This window comes from Paroedura picta, chromosome 2 (genome assembly GCF_049243985.1).
Source record: "Paroedura picta isolate Pp20150507F chromosome 2, Ppicta_v3.0, whole genome shotgun sequence".
Lineage (NCBI taxonomy): Eukaryota > Metazoa > Chordata > Lepidosauria > Squamata > Gekkonidae > Paroedura > Paroedura picta.
The window spans coordinates 41343252-41358846 of record NC_135370.1 but is presented as its reverse complement, the minus strand read 5'-3'; the positions used below and the strand labels follow the sequence as shown (position 1 = coordinate 41358846).

At 43.9% G+C, this 15595-nt stretch overlaps 1 protein-coding gene across 1 annotated transcript in view; it reads left to right on the top strand.

Moving 5' to 3' along the window:
* The window catches only part of LOC143828551 (uncharacterized), a 188354-nt gene that overhangs the window by 124993 nt on the left and 47766 nt on the right, over positions 1 to 15595 (top strand). The gene's annotated exons all lie outside the window — the stretch shown is intronic.

Below are 15595 nucleotides of genomic sequence, written 5' to 3'. Positions count from 1 at the left end.
CCCAGCAAGCCTTGAGTAGCCGGGGTCATGCATGCATGTGTGTGGGCACTCATGGGCCAGGCTGCTGGGGTGTGGGCTTCCTTACAGTCTGCTGGCTGACAGGTGGCTGGATCCATCCATGCTACATCTATGCACATTTGCATGACAATAAAGCTGTGGCCATTTCCTTGTCAGAAGAGCCTCCGGGAAGGGCGGTATATAAATATAATAAATAAATAAATAAGACTTCATTTTGTTGAGTCCTTATTCCACCCCAGTCAGGTCCTCCTTGCCATGTGATAATAATTATTATTACATCCTTACTGCGTGTTCATTCTTACTGCGTGTTCATTCTTAGGGGGGCCTGTGGTTTAGTGGCAGAATAATCATTTTGCATGCAAGAAAAGTCCTGATCAAATTTTTGGCATCTCCTGCCAAGGAAATTGTTGGGAAAGGGATGTCTTTGACCCAAAGCCTAAATGGTCCAATCCAAGAACAGTAAACAAAGTAGAGCTGGTGGACCAATAGTCTGGCTTCACAGAAGGTGCCTTTTAGCTGTACGGGTTAAAAAGTATTTCCGTCCATAGAAGAAAGCATTTTGTTTCTTCTTTCTCCCTTGATATGGTCTCAGGTAATAAAGTCTATCTTCTGTAACCTGGATACAATCCAGGGTTTTTTCTCTGTTTACCCCAGTTCTGTTTTGACAAGCATCCTTCAAAGTCAGTCCACCAGTTTGGTTAGTATGCCTTCCCGACTCGTGGATCCTATTAAACAACGTCTAACTCAGCATGTGCGGAATGGTTTATTTATACACCTACGAAACATGCTACAGCAGGATTAAGCGGGATCCCTAAAGAGCCATTAACTTGTATTATAGTGAAGTACTTATTACTGTGGCATATGTAATGGATAATATTTGTTTACGTTTTTAATTACTCACATTTTCAGCCAAGAAAATCTCCGAGGATAATGCTTCATTTACAGGAGTGTCCTGGCAAAAAAACAACATAATGTAATCACACATTACCAACAATTCCATGACAACCAGGCAGTGGTTTAAATATGAATTTCAAATACAGACTTAATTATAGTATGCTATAAAAACAAAATTAAACAGAAGAGAGTACAACACAGCTTACTGCAAATTAAGGAATTGCATCCTTCTTCCTCGAAAGCTGGGGTGGTTCAAAAGCTACTTGCAGAATTAATGGAAAGGTTCTCGTGAATGGAGGGAAAGGGTTTAATAACGCCATAGACTGATCATCTATAAAGTCATATATTAAAAATAGAGCTGAAATATAATCTAATTTTGTTAATAAATTAAGAGCACTAACAGTTGGGATCATAATATGTAAGATGCTTATGTTCTTAGAAACCATTAGTCCTTGCCAGATGTTATAGGGTTAGATCCTTATTTCTGTGATCAGAAATAGCACAATTTTCTCCCCTGCCCTGCCCCATGGCAGCCTGGAATGCCCCCCACAATCAATCAGGTTGGTGAAAAGTACAACACAGCCATGTAGGTCCCTGATGACCCCGAATTTATATGTAAGCTTTGAAAGAAAGAATGACTCCTAGGGTCATTATCAGTTTTTTTGATCATATATGCTCTTGATAGACAACTCATCTACCTACATCAGGAACTGTCCAAATACCATGTTGCTACAGTCCAATCCTGAAAGCAATTTCTGATCAACATATTTCTCGCTACTACTACAAATGGTCAGGCATGTCTCTTAACTCGAGAGGCTGAATTCAGTTGTCCTAAACTTCCTTTGCTTTGACCTTAAAGCCAAGGTTCACACTGCTTGAAATAAACCGAGTCCTAAAGAACAGTGTGGGTGTCAGACAAATTAAAACACACGTATGAGTTTCATTTAAAACCAATGTCCTTGGCACAGCCCACGGACGGTGTGATGCCTCTTCTCTCAATGGAGATTTAAACCTCCAAAGTTACGGTCATGGTTCTTATAATGAACATATTACATGGAAAAGTCCCAGGGAAAAAAACACGTGAATTACTTTGAAAGAAACATTCTTCAGATTAAGATGCACGGTATGTGATTTACAGTGGTTTCCACAACATTATAATCGTTTGGATTTTGCTTCGTTAACCTCTTCTGTGCCCACGTTTTAGAAATGAATAAAATCCAATGTATAGATATTTACAGAGGGCTTTCTAAGACCATTGCAGAAACGTGGATTAACTGAATGGGCTGAAGGGAGCTAGCTTGGTGTCGTGTTCAGGGTGTTAGCTCTGGGGGACATGTTTAAATCTCAATTTCATTCCGTGAAACCTGCAATGTGGCCTTGAGTGAGTCACTCTCTCAGAGCCTAACTTTCCTCACAGAGTTGTTGTGAGGACAACAATGTATTCCAGGGCCTGTATCCGCAGGGCCTGTAAAATGGACCTCCTCCTCCAGGCCTTCTGTTGAGGCCAGGTTTTAAGATCAGTGGGCCGCTCTCAGGCTACACAAACCCTCCTGGTAGATAACTGTAGGAGTTTAGAGGGATCTAGCCATCTTGGTGCGTTGGGATTAAGTTTGGTGTTAGGTGGTTGGGATTTTAATGGGTTTATGTTTTATGTAACCTACCTTTAGCCTTTGGAGTACGGCGGGCTATAAATCTAATAAACAATAATACCATCCCAAGCTCCTTGGAGGAAGGATGGGATAAAAAAGCTTTGGGCTGATCCTGCGTTGAGCAGGGGGTTGGACTAGATGGCCTGTATGGCCCCTTCCAACTCTATGATTCTATGAAAAAAGGTAAAGGTATCCCCTGTGCAAGCACCAGGTCATGTCTGACCCTTGGGGTGACGCCCTCTAGCGTTTTCATGGCAGACTCAATACGGGGTGGTTTGCCAGTGCCTTCCCCAGTCATTACCGTTTACCCCCAGCAAGCTGGGTACTCATTTTACCAACCTTGGAAGGATGGAAGGCTGAGTCAACTTTGAGCCGGCTGCTGGGATCGAACTCCCAGCCTCATGGGCAGAGCTTTCAGACTGCATGTCTGCTGCATTACCACTCTGCGCCACAAGAGGCTCTTAAGGATGGGATAAAATGTGCTAAATAAATAAGTGCAGCCCTAGCATGGGAAGCCACTGGCTCTTCTTCAGTTTCCCAGAAAACTCTAGCTCATCTTGACTTTTCAGTGGTAGGCCATCTTACTTTACACCAATCTCAGAATTAGTATGGACAAAATGGATGTAGAATGTGGAGCAATGGAGAAACCTAATTACTTGCAAGAGGACAGCTTGGATCCCACAGTAAAGCTTTGCTGACAGAAGAGACTTCTATCAGCAGAATGGGACTTCCACCCCTCCATACTGCAGTCAGCAATTATCCACGAAACACTGTTCCTTGGGCACAGGAAACCCCATGAATATTGGGATGGGGGAGTTGGAAATCTGCAGTAGGAGGGCGTATGGATGAAAATCACACACAACCCTTAGGGTCTTGCAGGTTCGAGAGCCAGATAGGGGCTAGTAGTGATGAGTATTGTGGCTGGCTGGGTTAGAACGCTGGTTCAGAACGCCAAACATCTTGATAGCGTTATGACCCAGTGACTCTGTAAAGCAGCTCATACGATTGGTCCATATGGGGGAAAAAACCATGCAGGTGGCCTTCATGCACAGGACAGAGTAAGAAGCTATCCAATAAGAATCCTTAGAACTCTCCAGCCCTTCCCTATGCAGCCACACAGTAGAAACATACCATTGTGGCCAGACCCCTCATTCCAAGTCATACCGCTATGCATTTCCCCTAGCAATGTCTTATCACCTTGTTATTGTTAAAGCCTTAACTACAATCCAGTCTCCAGGAGTAGAAGCCTGGGTCTGAAGAAGAACAAGTTCAGCAGATGTTTTTGGGGAGGCACCGACAATCTTTCTTGGCATGGGCGTCCCATCCTGATGCTATGTACTCTGGTATGGCATGGCTTCCCATCAGATAAGGAAGAGCTCTCCGGTTTAAATCAGAGTTGTGTTGCTGGCTTGCTTTTCGAGACCCTGGGAAACAGTTGCAGTCCGAGCAGATAATATTCATCTAAGCCAGTCATCTGACATTATAAGGAAACCTCATGTTAACAGCGCCCCGTGTCTTCGGCAAAAGGAAATCAAACCTTGTCATTGTTCTGTTCAGTTACCCTCCAGATAGCGGTAAAACTTTAATGCTTCATACAGCTGCTATTTCTCCCTCTTAAAAAATGGTGACTACAGTTCAAAAAGAGAGAGCCTTTTTTAACAGGAATAGTTTTGAAAGACTGTTCTGATGTGTGTAACGCGATTGTCTCTGGAAATTCTGTCACTCGATAATACTTCCAGACGCATTCATGGTGGTCAGCTTTGATCATAAAAATGCAAGTGATTGCAAGACTCCCCCCCCACCCCACAATTAGCATAAAAAACAAAGCCAAGTCTTGTCAGAACTCCCCAAATATGCATTTTGAATCAAGTTTCAACTAACTGCTATACAAAGGCTCGCTGTCTTGATGCTAATTCACTGAAAATGCCGTGGCCTCCAGGAATTTCCCACTGGCACTTACTGGAATTGAACTCAAAATGGCAACAGGGGAAAAAAAGAATCATTGAAATTACACTCAAGCTGACGTCTAAGCCCAAATGCTTAATGCCCTGAAATGTAATGCTGGGGGCAGGGAGAAGAGAACCCAAATACATAAAAACCTCCATGTAGAGTACAGAAACAAACGGCATAAAATCCTTCAGTGGAGATGGAAAGTACTTGAATTCAAACTGGAATATGGAGATCTTCTCATACATCCACACATCAAAGAGCAAGATCTGAATATAAGGATGGATCCAACCAATCTTCCTGTGGTGAAAAGGAGAAGAGGCGATCCTCATGGACCACCAACAAGGCTATGATGGGGATCAGCAGTGGCAAAAAGATGTGTAAGTTGGAAGTTATAGGGAGGAAGGAAATAAGATGAGATGGAGCAAAATTGCTGGCATGGTCTCACCCAGGGTTGGCCAAAGTGTGGCTCTCCAGATGTCCATAGACTACAGTTACCATGAGCCCCTGCCAATTGGCCATGCTATCAGGGGCTCGTGGTAATTGTAGTCCATGGACATCTGGAGAGCCACAGTTTGGCCACCCATCACATATGCAATGAAGCCAAAACAACTCTTAATTTAAGAAGAACCTTTAAAAAAAATCCCGGGCCTTCAAACTTTCTTGACCGGGACCCACGCCCCTGCATAGCCCATGTAAGCTATAAAATGTTTCAATGTAAACCACCCAAAGAAATGGGCAATATAGAAATCTAAATAAACAAATAAACAAATATACCTGAGAAAGTACATGGCAGTTACACAACTGTATGTTTTAGTGGACAGAAATGCTGTAAATCTCCTGAAAGATATACCTGGAAATCTTACCTGTGGTGGCCTAAACATATGAAGCCCAATAAAGAAAAATTAACTCCGCTCCAAATTAATTTAGAGATAGATGGAGCTTAAGAAATCTGCTCTTCACTTGCTCCATTGGCTCCCGGAGGTTGGTTGGAGGGTATATGATACAGCCGCCTGGTCGATGCTAATAGGATACAGGCCAGTGCCCGGATGGAAGACCTCCTGTGCCCTCCATCTGTGCCCCCTGCCATGATAGGAGGAGATGTGGAACAGTAAATAACAACTGCAACAGGGCTCCAAATATTATTCACTTTCCTCTGGATCAGAGCCATTTGGGGGGCATGGTGAGGACCAAGCACAGTCCTTGTAAACCCTGAGGGTTAAAACATAAGAGATTTCTACACATGCTGAATGTTCCCTTAGAGCTTCCAAGAAGCTCATATTGGATCGTGTCCATTCTTTTCAAGATGAGATGTATTTATTTTATTAATTTATTTCAACTTCTTGAAATGAATGGGACAGGGGGAAAAACAACTTATACCAGTGACTGGATTCTAACCCTAGTCTAAGACTGATATCTACAGCAATGTTTTGATATAACTATATATGTTGTTCAAATCCAACTGCAGTTCATGGCACATCCCTTTGATTTAATGAAACTTCCAAGTACGGATGGATACGAACAGTAAAAAGCTGGTTTGGTTCATTTTGGAGTTCAGGATGTCCCCCAAACTGAACCCTAAACTGAACCAAGCAATATGGACCCTACCCAACCAAACCGATTCCCACCCTGCCGACAAGGGAGCAGCGGACTTGATTACTAGTATATATATATTTCGCATTTAAATAGGATGTGTGAAGGAACCCACAGCTCTTTCCACCATCCTAGTTGTGGGCCACCTCATGCAGCCCAGTTTAAAGGGGCTCCAGAAGAGATCCCAAGACTGTTGACTTGGTGGGCAGAGCTCTCTGTACCAGGAAGCTCACCTGCAGTTGGGCCAAAGGGTAGATCCCTCTCCACTGGCTCTGCTGTCTTCATCTCCTTCCTGAAGCTCCTTTAACTAGGTTGCATGAGGGAGCCTGCAGCTGAGATAGCAAACAGAATTCTCCCAGCATATCAGCTATTGGTTTAAATGGCTCCAAGGCATTTAAGCCCGCTTTCTATTCCCCATGAAAAGCTCAAAGTGGGGTTCAAATGGCTCTGAGACATTTAAACCAAACAGCTGAGCAATGGGGAGATCCCCTCCCCTCTACTGTTTTCCATGAAGACTAGAACCACGAAGGGTCATGAACCACCATGGGCTGCCCCCCAAAAATTTCAGAGAAGTTCATTGTGGTGAATCAGTTCAAGAACATTGGTTCGCAAACTTTGAAGTAGCCCAAATTCGTGATGAACTTCGGTTTGTCAACCAGTATGTCACCCATCCCCATTTCAGAGTTTCATAATATACACATGGGTGATTGTCAGTCGAGTTAATGTATTTTCCCACTCTACTTTCTGAGCCACAATGTGAAAAGTTCATTCATCGTCAGAATGTATGGCAAAGCATAAACAGGCTGTTTCACTTTAGGCCAGCTCAGGAAAGACCCTGGATCTGTAATCTGTGAATGGCTTTCTGCTGATACTGTCCAGGTTTTACATTACTAAACCAGGGCTCATAACAACAACAAAAATGTAACCTTTAAATAGAGGTATCAAAATAATTTAAAACAGATTGGAGGTTCTCAGCGTAAGTAGCTCATATTTCAGCTCCCTCCTCCCAGCCCACCTATTTTGTTTTCCGTTTTCATCTGCTGTTGCAGGAGGGGTTGCTTTCTGTTCTTGTTATTGCAACAAAAGTTCTTCAGCTTAAAACCAACGCAAAATCAGATGCAACTTAAAAAGAAAAGGAAAAAAGGTTCCATCATGTGGCTGTTATTGGACAGGGAGCTGGACAAATCACTTTGAAGAGCTAAAGTAAGAGGGAAGAAGAAAGTGTGCGGGATTTTAAAGGCGGCATGGTTGGTTCAGGATTTAAAAAAATAAAAATAAAAATCCAATGCAGAAGTTCCTCCAGGTTATAAAGCTCATTGTGCTGTTGTTGTTCTTTTATTAAAAATTCCCTTGTAATTCATTCTGACTTCCTCGCCACTGGGCACTGACAAATAGCAAGAAGAAACAATTGCACTCCGTACGCATCACTTTATAGCATTCCTCTGATTATGGAAACAATAGATTTTATAAGTTCCTTTGGTGTCTAAGCCCAATAGCCTTCAGAAGCAATATACTTTGCTCATTTTTTAATAAAAGCATAGAGCTATGTTAAATGTGTGTGTCCATGGAGGGGGGGGGGGGGAGGTTGTTAGAAGCATGGATCAGTATTTAGCACGATACCAGGGAAGAGAACAACGATGCAGGCCTAAACAGAGCATGGCCGTCTAAGGCCATTGACTTCAAGCAAGCAACTCTGTTTTGCATTGTTCTGTAAAGGGCAGAAACCCCTCAACTGAAGTCGGCCAAGTCTGAAGTGAAAGCGAACGACAGCGGTTTATTTTGTCATGTAGACGCAGATTCCGCCTTCCCCTCCACTCCAGTCGTGCATGGGTTCATTTGTTTTCCAACAGGACAATCCTGGCTATAGTGTGCCTGAAAGCAGGGCTTCCAATCCACATTTATGCAAATGTAATTCCCCCTGAAATCAAAGGGACCTTGTGTGGAACTGAAGCTCTTGATTGTTGCCAGCTGACAGCTCATCGGAGGAGAAAATGTATAGAATTACCCCTCCAAAGGGTCTCTGGGATATCCCGGGTGACTTCTCTAGATGCAAATCCCGGAGTCCTTCTCATGAAATAAGATGTTATTCATTTGTAGTTAATGCTATAACCTCTTTGCTTTTTATGCTTAGGAGTTATGCTTTAAAATAGTGCCATTCAAGGTGGGTTTTGGAAACCAGTGCAGGGTCATTGGTGTAAGGGGGGAATTATTTAGTGGTGGGTTTTGTAATTGCCTCTTCAACCATATCTAAGAAAGGGCTGCCATAATTATACACAAGTAGGGTTCCCAACCTCTCTCACTATTGCATTGGATCTCCAGATGATCCAGATCAGTTTCCCTGGAGGAAATGGCTGCTTTTAGCTTTCTGGAGCATCCCCAAAAAGCAGGAGCTGTTGCTATGCAAATGTTCTGAGGATGCTCAAGCCACGTGACAAAAAGGGAGTAAGCACCTTCAGTGTTGGTGGGTCCATTGGGTTTCAACCTGGGTTGCAGGGACAAAAGCTATAAGGGCCACTCAGCTCAGCTTGCTCCTTATCCCCAATAGCTCTCCAGGGCAGAGGACTTTGGGACTGGGAAGCAAAGTTCTTCCAGGTCAGACAGGCCAGGGATTCTGGGTTTTTTGGGGGGAGAGGGAATGATCTGGGCATGGAATTCGGGGTCACTGGGTGGGTCAAATACTTGTGAATGTCTTATATACTGGGGGGCTGGACTAGATGACCCTGGAAACCCCTTCCAACTCTATGATTCTATCATTCTATTCCTCACTTAATGTTTCATTTTTGTTTAAGGCACCACACATGTACTACTTACTTTCTTTACCAAAGAACTAGCTCTTTCTTAAAACGATAGGACTTAAAACGATAGGACATCACTCATCCCCTTGTTGGCTTCAAGGCCCTGCTGCCAACTGCCTCTTTGGGCCCCCTGAACATGAGAATCTTCATAGCCTACAAAAAGGGGCAACTGTTGGAAATCTAGCAGAGACAGTTCCTTAGGAGGCAGTCCCAAGAATACTATCCCAGGTGGATTAAGAGGGGGGAAAATCTGTTTCTTCTTGATAGTGATGGAAATGGAAACAAATACAAGAGTGGGTGGGGGGGGGATCTGTATTGGATCAGTGGTGATTTCCTTCCATCCCCGAATGACAGAACTTCCTTCCATCTCCTCCTTCCATTCCCAAATGCCTTTGGGTGGGGTGCGATCAGAGCTCTCTCAGAAATAGCATGAGGAACGAGGGGGGGGGGTAGGGGGGTCTTTAAAGAGAAGAAGAAATCAGCCTGCCCTGCAAATCGGCTGCTTTCAGCTGGAGCCAACCCAACATGTGTGAAAACAAAAATAAAGAATTAAAAAAAAATCAGCCTAGAGATGAAAAAAACAAAACCCTGCATACCCTCAGCCTCTGGATGTTGGCATATTATGCTCATTACCTTTGTTATTTACTATTTATATTGTGCCCATAGGTACAGTGGGTACCGTACAAAATTTAAAGGCAAGTCCCACTATGTAGAAAACATACTGCTTCCCTTGTTTGTCTTACATATGACAGCCAAAAACTGACAACCAAAAGTAGCCTAGCTGCTTTCCGCACCAGTTGGATGTCACAGAATGGCCATTAAAGTTCTAAATTGTGTAAGAGTCGTGCTTTACCTGTACCGGTTGATCATGCAGCCAAGCATATTAGCCATAGGACAAAGGTTCATCTGAACAACCATGCCCTCCTATACTTCTCTGGATATTGAAGAGTCTTAACGTACAGTAAGAGCAGACAAGGTCTACGTATGTTCCTATTTATTTGGACGGTGAATGCAAATGCAAATGCACTGGTGCCTTTATATGGGGTTTATTTTTTCACAATCACCCGCTATAAGGCTAATTGATTATGTCAGATGCTCTATAAGTATTGATAGCATACAAAAAGGTTAAGTTGGGGGAGTCTCATAACAGGAGCTGCACCTTTTATTGATGGTGTGGCCATTACCCCACCATAATACAAACCATTACCGTTGGAAGATAGCAGTGAACTCAACTAATCTCAGAAGTCATTGGAGAAGTGTATCTTGTACCTGGTATGAAGAAGAAGAAGAGTTGGTTCTTATATGCCGCTTTTCTCTACTAGAGGAGTCTCAAAGCGGTTTACGATCGTCTTCCCTTTCCTCTCCCCACAACAGACACCCTATGAGGTAGGTGAGGCTGAGAGAGCCCTGATATTACTGAAGAAGAAGAAGAGAATTGGTTCTTACATGCTGCTTTTCTCTACCTGAAGTGGCTTACAGTCTCCATCCCATTCCTCTCCCCACAACAGACACCCTGTGAGGTGGTGAGGCTGAGAGAGCCCTGATGTTACTGCTTGGCTAGAACAGCTTTCTTAGGGCTATGGCGAGCCCAAGGTCACCCAACTGACTGCAAGAGGAAGAGCGGGGAATCAAGCCTGGCTCGCCAGATTACAAGTTGGCCCTTTTAACCACTGCACCACGCTGGCTCATGAAGCACTGATAGTTTGCTGCCGTCTCAGTCAAATTGGTTAAGAACCTCAACTGGTGCTCAGAGCAACTTCTGCATGTGGTGCCTTGAATATTCAGGTGTCAGGTGTGGCCTCAGGTGTCTCAAGGCAGTTTACAATCACCTTCCCTTCCTCTCCCCATAACAGACAACCTGTTATGGAGGTCATGAGAGAGCACTGAGAGAACTGGGAATGGCCCAAAGTCACCCAGCAGGCCTGTATAAGACGGCTTAATTCCTCACATTGTTGTGTTCTTGGGGAAGTGGGAATTTCCCAATTAAGAGGAGGAGGAGGAGAAGAAGAGGAGCTAGGGTTTTTTTTGTTCCTGCTTTTCAGTATCTGAAGGAGCCCAAAGCAGCTTATAAACACCTTTCCCTTCCTCTCCCCACAACAGAAACTCTGTGAGGTAAGTGGGGCAGAGAGAACTCTAACAAAACTGTTCTGTGAGAATGGCCCTAAAAGAACTGTGACTAGCCCAAGTTCCCCAACCGACCGCATGTGAAAGAGCGGGGAATCAAACCGGTTCTCCAGATTAGAGTCCGTTACTCTTAACCACTACACCTTGCTGGCGTCTCTTATTCATCACAGGGTCATTAAAAAATCCATTGCAACTTCTAATCCTTAGTTTGACTCAAATGTCACTTCACTTCATATCCGCTCACTGAAGCTAGGTTGGCCCTAGTTAGTATGTGGATGGGAGACCACCAAGGAACCCCAGGGTTGCTACACAGAAGCAGGCCATGGCCAACCACCTCAGGATGTGTCTTGCCTTGAAAACCCTATGACAGCCTTCCTCAGTCTTTTTACCATTGAGAAGCCCCAGAAGTGGTGCGATTGTGCAGAATATGGTTGGGAAGCATAGCCGTGTACACACCCACCCAGGACCCCCTCCCCTTCCCACCCCCTCCAGGCCCATCCCTGGCCATTTTGGGAGGACAGGGAATGGGTTGACAGGACCATATACCAGTGGTTCTCAACCTAGGAGTCAGGACCCCTTTGGGGGTCGAACGACCCTTTCACAGGGGTCGTGGCAGGGCAAGCAGCTTGGCCGGGGGGAAGTGCCATCTACACAACAGCCTTGCAGGATAGATCGAGATAGAGCGTTCATCTATCTGGAACAGCGGAAAAGAGCGAGATCGGCATGGTGGGAGAAGAGGCAGAACTGAACTGAGAAACCCGGAAAAAACCCAATTTATAAACAATCTTGAACAATGGATCTTCACGCCATTGGTCAGTTTCGCTTTAATTCCTGTGAAAGAACCCTTGCAGAATTTTATGGTTGGGGGTCACCACAACATGAGGAACTGTATTCAAGGGTTGCGGCATTAGGAAAGTTGAGAACTACTGCCATATGTAGTCATAAAAAGGTAAAGGTAAAGGTATCCCCTGTGCAAGCACCGGGTCATGTCTGACCCTTGGGGTGACGCCCTCCAGCGTTTTCATGGCAGACTCAATACGGGGTGGTTTGCCAGTGCCTTCCCCAGTTATTACCGTTTACCCCCCAACAAGCTGGGTACTCATTTTACCGACCTCGGAAGGATGGAAGGCTGAGTCAACCTTGAGCCGGCTGCTGGGATCGAACTCCCAGCCTCATAGGCAAAGCTTTCAGACGGCTGCCTTACCACCCTGCGCCACAAGAGGCTCTTATATGTAGTCATATGACCCAATAAATGCTTAACGGATTTTTAAAATATATTAAAAATTAATTATCTCCCACCCATTTGGGAAACCCTTTGAGGACCGTCACAAAACCCTGGTTGAGAAAGCCCGGCCTACCACCAGTTGTCTGAAAGTTAACAGCACTGTGCACACTCAATCCTGAGTGGTTATATCCTTTGGATCAGGGGTAGTCAACCTATGGTCCTCCAGATGTCCATGGACTACAATTCCATGAGGAGCTAATGAGAATTGTAGTCCATGGACATCTGGAGAACCACAGGTTGACTACCCCTGCTATGGATGACCAGGTTAGAGGACTGGTAACAAAGACATTATGTTGCACTCCCGAGCTTTTGTGCTGCCTACTGGGGACAGCAGTTGTTCAGTTCTGCCTTTCCTTGCTGAGTGGCATTTCAGTTGTCCTAACCTTAGATCTTTAGCTAGGCTCTTAATGGGGTTTTTGGCACTGAATATTTTGCATCTCCAGTTCTGGATGGGGCAACTGCACGGAGTTGAATGAGTTGGTCTATGGGCTGCAGTGCAGATGTACAGAAGGTTAAAAGCAGAGTTATACTGCCATGAGGGTAAAGACACTATTGATGTGTCAAATAAGTGTTAATTGGATAGCAAGTGCGCATAAAGATTCTATAAAGCAATATATTTTAAACCAAGAAGTCAATATAATGTACATTTCAGTGACTTATTGGAGACAGAGGTGCAATTTTTCCACTGGAAATGAAAAGAAATGACATTTCCATAGTACATATAAAGTAGAAAGTAAGTTAACAGACTTTTCAATGTATGCTGAAGTCATTTGTAAAATGCTCCTTAGAATTTGGTAGAGGCAATTTTAAAATGTCAGTTCCCTCCCCCCTTTTTTGTCTCTCTCTCTCTCTTTCTCTATCTATCTATCTATCTATCTATCTATCTATCTATCTATCTATCTATCTATCTATCTATCTATCTATCTATCTATCTATCTATCTATCTATCTATCTATCTATCTATCTATCTATCTATCTATCTATCTATCTATCTATCTATCTATCTATCTATCTATCTATCGATGATTCAGCTCTTCATCTTTTACTTTTAAGTTTATTATTTATTAAAACTGTTGCAAAGAATGCTGGAACCATATAGCAAAGTAAATAAAATTTTCTAGATATTTCCATTAAATCCATTAAGTAGAAAAGAGAATTTTAACTGCAAACAACAAAACTAGTTGGATTGTAAATCCTAGCTAGCACATGGCAATTGCTTGTGAGTTGAATGCCAAATATTAACCAGATTGGAGACGTATAATAACTGTCTCATAAAGCAAAGTTTGTCATAAATTTTGCCTGGTTCATAGTTCCTGAAGTTACACTCCTGAAGCTACATTCATGTTGTGGCAAGAACATTCCTTAAACTTTGGTGGTATTCATAGCAGTTTATGGAAGTTTGTGAATGGATATATATTGAAACAGATTGTCACCAGTCAAGATCAGATAGATGGGAGTTATCTGGAGATCCCCTGTGAGTTTGGTGTCTATAAAGGTAAAGGTATCCCCTGTGCAAGCACCGAGTCATGTGTGACCCTTGGGGTGACGCCCTCTAGTGTTTTCATGGCAGACTCAATATGGGGTGGTTTGCCATTCCCTTCCCCAGTCATTACCGTTTACCCCCCAGCAAGCTGGGTACTCATTTTACCAACCTCGGAAGGCTGAGTCAACCTTGAGCCGGCTGCTGGGATTGAACTCCCAGCCTCATGGGCAGAGCTTCAGACAGCATGTCGGCTGCCTTACCACCCTGTGCTACAAGAGGCTCTTGGTGTCTATTGCTCAGCTTTTATCCATTTTTTTTACTATTGAGAAACCCCCAAAACCTTCTTCAAGCTCCAAGAAACCCTGGAAGTGATGTCTGCTGGTCGCATCTTCCTGCCACACTCACAGAAGGCTGTTGTAGATCGAGGAAGGGAAGGTGATTGTAAGTCACTTTGAGGCAAAGAAAGCAGGGTATAAAAGCCTACTTTTCTTCTTCTTCTTCTATATGATCTCTGTCCTGTCTATCTTCAAGTGGAAGACTGACACTGCAGTCCTAAGTAGAGTTACAGCCATTGAAGCTGATGGAGTTAAAAAGGTGTAGCCTGCACTGCAACACTGCCTTACCTGGCTCATTTATAAGGACTCCAGACATAAGACTGTAGAGGCTAACAGAAGAGCTTCATCTGTGAACTGGAAAATCCTTTGCACTAGAGGAGATCGCCACCCTAAGCACAATGAATTCATCTTGTTTACTACATTTGTTTGGATAATTTCATTCATTAGAGAAACTGGAACGTGTGCAGGACAATATTTGAACATCAGTTTCTTTTGCCGTGATCAAGAATATTTCCAAAGCTACATCCACACATCCTTGGAAACTGCAACCTCCTTGCACTAGAGCAAGCATTTGCAACCAGATTTCCCTGTGACCATTTATGCACTGGAAGTTTCATGCCAGGCTGCAGGCTGGAGTTTTAGTCATGGCAGGTTACCCACCTCTCCCTGCACCCACACGGGGGAGCATTTGACCCAGTGCCCCTCATCTGCCCCCAATTTGTGCTCCTGCACGGGAGCTGGGGCAGTGAAGTTCCGAGTGCATAAACGGCCTGTGCGGGGAACACAAATTGTGACTGATTGCTATAGCCCCCCAGTAGAACAACCTTCAAGTATGTATGCATGCAGTCCAGATTTGTCCTGGTCAGTGCCACCCTTTATTGCAGATACAATCCGGTGGCCTTGAGAATCCCGCTTTCTCCTTTTTCTTCCTCCTTGTTGCCCTTGCCCCCATTTGCTCTCACTGTCCTTTAATCCCATTGGCAGTGATATCCCATGAGATTTTATTAAAGCAATCATGACATTATCTCAGATGTGATGACATCATGGCTGCCGATGAACAGAATTATGCGAGTTGCCCCACGGATTAAACAGGTACGTGGGTAAACGAGGGAAGGACAGTGAGGACAAGAAAGGGAACCTTGCTCAGAGAAGAAGAGGAACAAAAGGGTGTCAAACAACATTGGCACCACATGAATGTTTGGAGAGGTGAAAGGTTTCAATTGGTAATTTGTTTAGTCATATTGAATGTGTTCCTTTGGAAGTGAATATTGAAATTAGAGCCAGTAGGCAGTGCAGCCGGAATACATATCATCCAAGTGAGAATGTGTCAAAGCCATTATATTGCCCATATGCTTAACTCTCTTCTGAATCACAGGAAAAGAAGAAAGGCCTCAAGAAATCAAGTCCTTTTTGTGCTTTTCTCAGTGCTCATCCTTTCACAACTGATTCATCCATAGAGAGACTGCGGACAT